Genomic DNA, 212 nt, shown 5'->3' with positions numbered 1-212 from the left:
TATATATACATAAATGTTACGATGAGTAAATTGTCACGATCTTATATTTTAATGTCGTGCTTGCGCATTGTTTTTACTATTTTGTCAACTACTTAGTGTGGTAGGGTCTGTTAAATTAATAGCAACATGACGCAATTTCGTATATTTGCGTATATTTTCAACTATACTTATGCGTGCCCTTCCAAAATATGTTCCATTACTGCTGTAAGAAT

The sequence above is a fragment of the Octopus bimaculoides genome, chromosome 15 (assembly GCF_001194135.2).
Source record: "Octopus bimaculoides isolate UCB-OBI-ISO-001 chromosome 15, ASM119413v2, whole genome shotgun sequence".
Taxonomy (NCBI): Eukaryota; Metazoa; Mollusca; class Cephalopoda; order Octopoda; family Octopodidae; genus Octopus; species Octopus bimaculoides.
This window is presented reverse-complemented; position numbering follows the sequence as displayed.